The sequence below is a fragment of the Branchiostoma belcheri genome, unplaced genomic scaffold, assembly GCF_001625305.1.
Source record: "Branchiostoma belcheri isolate BF01 breed outbred unplaced genomic scaffold, Haploidv18h27 scaffold141, whole genome shotgun sequence".
Taxonomy (NCBI): domain Eukaryota; kingdom Metazoa; phylum Chordata; class Leptocardii; order Amphioxiformes; family Branchiostomatidae; genus Branchiostoma; species Branchiostoma belcheri.
The window spans coordinates 49,102-53,314 of NW_017802836.1; the positions used below are offsets into that span (position 1 = coordinate 49,102).

General features: G+C 39.1%; 1 non-coding gene across 1 annotated transcript in view; it reads left to right on the forward strand.

The window, feature by feature from the left end:
• Trnap-agg overlaps nt 1-7 on the forward strand; it is a 72-nt gene extending 65 nt beyond the window's left edge. The window contains exon 1 of the tRNA in view: nt 1-7. This exon is cut by the window's left edge and continues 65 nt beyond it. This is a non-coding gene — a tRNA (tRNA-Pro).
• The last annotated feature ends 4,206 nt before the right edge of the window (nt 8-4,213 follow it).

Here is a 4,213-nt window from a genome sequence, read left to right on the forward strand (position 1 = left end):
CGAGCCCTTAGTTTTGCTCTTTCAGGCTTTTTAACTAGAAGAATACTAGTACTAGTATACTATGTTGAAAATTTTATTTACAAGAAAAAGATTTTTTTTCTAGTGCTTGCTTTTCCCATCCTGATCAACTTTATGGTTAGAATATTTGAATATATAGAATTTTTAATATAGAATTTTTGATTTTATAAAAGCTATTTTAAATTGTTATCTGTAAGAATTCTAACACACGGCGGCTTGGTATAGTGTGGTTAGGGCAAGGAGCTTTAAATTCAACTGATTTATATTGTTATATAACCTGATGACATTGAATTTGTATATCCCTTGGCAGCGCGCTGTGGAAGGGCTGTAGAGGGTGTATGGAATTGTCGTTGTGGGCCTTCGTACAAGAAGCTAGAAGTCAGCTGACATTGGCACAGGCCAATTTGACGTTGGGTGGTTACAACAAAAATGGCGTTTTGTTGACGGTTAGATTCACCCACCTCACAAACATCTAAAAGTTAATAATTTTACATGATGTCTTCGAATAGAATTTAGATATTTGCTTCTTATATTAGTTTGGTACATGTATTAACATTTAGCTACATTTCTTTCCCCCCTTCTGTCAATGGTATAGTTCAGTGTCAAAGGTTACTTTCTTTTGAGAAATGGCGCGAGGTACGAAGCAGTGGAAAAATTTGCTGAATATTTTGCCGTTTTTCTCTCGGTTTCTAGCCACATAATAGTGAAATATGTCGGTAGAATGTTTTAGTAAGTGTGAAGTAGAATGTTTGGGAGTTTTCGCCGTGGATTTGTGCCGTTCTGGTGGTGTTTTGAAGAGAAAAATGCGGATTTCCTGACCTGGCGAATTTTTTTGGGAGAGGACGAAAATGGCGAGACAGTTGGGAAGAGCACGTGGTAAAATGGAGACGACTTCGCTTATAATTTGTTGCAGGTAAACCAGCAAATTTGTTTTGCTGACATTATTTCCTATATTCTTCCCAACAATAGTGCGAACATGTCAAGTTTCATTCCGTAAAAAAAGACGTAGTTCAGTATCAGAGAGCGACCGTTCCTAATTTTAAACCGCTTTGAAGGTTTTTAAATCTCGATATCTAAATCTCGCCCCATGTCACTTTATTACTCCGATATCATTACTCCCAGATCGCCCCATGTTTAAGTGACCAGTGCTATGTTTTATTCAGGTGATATACGCATGAATCCTACTTCTAAATATTCCTTAGATATTACCAAAGCCTTGAGACTATATTTTGAATTCTTCTTCTTTGTTTACCGCCGAATCTCCGATGAAAAGCCCGACCTGACCCGCCGACGAATTCGGGTGCGCCACTATGAAATTTGAGATGAGTGTGTAACTTCTAATGTCTGTATAGTTAGGTGGCTGCTGACTGATGCAGTAGTGGGGACTCCTGTCTGAACCTGACAACACTGGATTGGACCAGAACAGATGATTTGAAGACCCAAGAGGAATATCAGGCGAGAAAAATCTGAATTCTATTTTCAACCTTCTTTTTATCTTATATTATTCGAGACAAGTCAGTGTGTAACTTCTAATGTTTGTATAGTTAGGTGGCTGCTGACTGATGCAGTAGTGTGGACTCCTGTCTGAACCTGACGAGAAGATTGGACCAAACCAGATATTTTGAAGACTCAAGAGGAATATCAGGTGAGAAAAATCCCAATTTTAGATTTTACCTACAACTATTTAGTATTATTTGAGACAATTGTGTAACTTCTAATGTCTGTATAGTTAGGTGTCTGCTGACTGATGCAGTAGTGGGGACTCCTGTCTGAACCTGACAAGAGATGATTGGACCAGACCAGATGATTTGAAGACACAAGAGGAATATCAGGTGAAAACTTGAAATCTAAATTGTCAATTGTACCAGTAGAAGTTTTCTTAGTGTTAATTGAGACAAGCATGTAACTTTTTCATGTCTATGTAGCTAGGTGACTGCTGACTGATGCAGTTGACTGCTGTGATGATTCTAAACCCGACAAGACCAGATGTTCGTGTTCTGAGAAACCTGGTGAACGGCAACTTCTCTCCAGTCCAGACCAGCAAATCAGATGACCTGAAGACACAGTGAGTTTGTACAGGTGAGACAATGGTTCTCAATTTACAAGTTATATTGTTCTAAGGCATTTCACAATTCTGAGGCATGTTGCAAAAGATAACAACTTTCTACTAAATTCTAGAGCCTAGAATTTTGTACATCTATTCAATGAAAGGGACTGCCCAATTGTGCAATTTTATCACTTAGTCTATCTTTAATGGTCATTCAGTGTTGCATCACAATAACCATCCCTTCATATCGGTAGGTGTGTCCTGAGTGTTAGCTATCCCGACGTTCCTGTCCTGACTGAGAGAAACCTGTGATGACCAGCGACTCCTGTCGAAACCAGACCAGATGAGGGCTGAGAAGACTGGTTGACTTGAAGACTGGTGGAATGAAGAGATTTTACCGGTGAGACAATGCTTTTCAACTTACAAAGCAGTTTACCTTAGACTTGTTTCTTTGAAGATAAAAAGTTTTGGATCAGAAGAAAGTCTGGCTTTTTATAATTTTTAAGTATGTTCCCCAGTGAAAAAAAAGTCGTGTTGTAGGCAGTATAATTCACACAAGCCTAGCCACCTTGTTTTGTAGAACCTGCAAACCATTCAGGTTGGATTAAGAACTTGAAGATAGGAGGCAAGAACAATATTCAAAGTGATTCAGGACAAGTGTTTGAGTGGCCATTTTTAACGTGTTGCCTGTGAGGAAGTCGCGAGACCTTGCCAGAGCAGATTTAACTTTGTCAATGTGTTCAGCCATGGTTATCTGCTGATCCATTAATAATCCAAGTAGCTTTGCCTGTTCGATCACCTTGTTATGCATCGGATGTTGTAGGGTTGGTTTGTGTTTTAGTTTGTGACGACTTGTGACGTCTTGATTCCGAGTTGCGCATGCTGCCATTGCCATTTTTAGAACAAATGGATTGTGATACCTTATATATCTTGTGTGAGATGTATTTTTGTGTGATTGTTGTTTGGTCAGAATATTCTCTGATTGTTCACTTTTGGTTTTGCCATGTTAACAATCTTCCATGTGCTCTTCCCCCAATCAAAGCAGGTTTTATAACAAATTTTGTGAATATTATGATGGCATGCATGTTATGTGAATATTGTTTAAACATTGGTGTATCCTTGGTGTATGTAAATTTTGCATGAGATTTTTCTGATTGTTTATTTCTTTTCCACCCTAGCTGATGGGAAGCTGAGACTGTGTGGCCTGACCATGTTCCTGTGTGTGCTGTGGGACCTGTCTGCTGTCCTGTGTGCCTGTCCACATCCCTGGAGGACCTGAGTGTGTATATTCCAGGAGGATTTGCCTATGTGCGTTCCTGAGGGACCTGTCTGTGTTCCTGGTCTATTCAAGGAGGATTTGGCTGTGTTCCTGAGGGACCTGCCACCTATCTACGAGACAAGAGAACATCGGACCTTGACGTGAGTTGGCCTTTATATTTACTCTTTCAAAAATGGGGTCTGCATGCCGCAATGCGTAAGCACTCGTCTTAGATTTGAGTAATCCAAAATCGGGTCGTTGTGACTTAATATTAAATGTAATCTTTGCATAATTTATGGGTAAAGCGTTAAGCTTGCATGAATGAAGCGTAATACCGGGTCGCTGCTTTGCATACTTTTGCGCTTTGACATTTTGCATAATTCGAACTTGAACCAAGTCTACGTCTGCACGAATGAAGAATAAATCGTGACCGCTGCTTCCAGAATTTAGTGTAAAGCGTGATCGGGACATCCCATGCATACAGACCCCTAAAATTAAAAATGACAATGAAATATGTTGGAATAAGACATCTCTGTGATGCTCTAAACTTTTAGTTCCAAACACCTGATTATCCAAACTGGCCCTCTCTTCTATTCATTGTCATTTTTTATTGAAAGAGTTCACATCTCTAATACTAATATCTAGTTTAAGGTTGTGACTAATGTTTGTTTGCATTTATGGCAGAGAACACAGTACATTTTCTTATTGAGGAGAGCACTTGTAAATATTGTCTGTCATTTCATTCTGTATAGTAATGGGATGTTTTCAACAGCATTTGTGATCAAACTGTTTTCCCTCATATCCTCTTTATCATTCTTGTCTGCGACATGCAGCGTACAACTACAAGAACTTCATCTGTTTTTATGCTTCAGTCAGGTGTAAATGTTGAT